We start from the raw sequence: 731 nt of genomic DNA on the forward strand, positions 1-731 counted from the left end.
GGTTCAATAACTGGCAACGTTGGTGGTCAACCAAGTGGTTCAATAACTGGTAACGTTGGAGGTCAATCAAGTGGTTTATTCACTGGTAACGTTGGTGGTCAACCAATGGGTTCAATAACTGGAAACGTTGGTGGTCAACCAAGTGGTTCAGTAACTGGTAACGTTGGTGGTCAACCGATTGGTTCAATAACTGGTAACGTTGGTGGTCAACCAAGTGGTTCAATAACTGGTAACGTTGGTGGTCAACCAAGTGGTTCAATAACTGGTAACGTTGGTGGTCAATCAAATGGTTCAATAACTGGTAACGTTGGTGGTCAACCAAATGGTTCAATAACTGGTAACGTTGGTGTTCAACCAACTGTTTCAATAACTGTCAACGTTGGTGGTCAATCAAATGGTTCAATAACTGGTAACGTTGGTGGTCAATCAAGTGGTTCAATAACTGGTAACGTTGGTGGTCAACCAAGTGGTTCGATAACTGGTAACGTTGGTGTTCAACCAAGTAGTTCAATAACTGGTAACGTTGGTGGTCAACCAAGTGGTTCAATAACTGGTAACGTTGGTGGTCAACCAAGTGGTTCAATAACTGGTAACATTGGTGGTCAATCAAGTGGTTCGATAACTGGTAACGTTGGTGGTCAATCAAGTGGTTCAATAACTGGTAACGTTGGTGGTCAACCAAGTGGTTCAATAACTGGTAACGTTGGTGTCAACCAAGCGGTTCAATAACT

This window comes from Ciona intestinalis, chromosome 3 (genome assembly GCF_000224145.3).
Source record: "Ciona intestinalis chromosome 3, KH, whole genome shotgun sequence".
Lineage (NCBI taxonomy): Eukaryota > Metazoa > Chordata > Ascidiacea > Phlebobranchia > Cionidae > Ciona > Ciona intestinalis.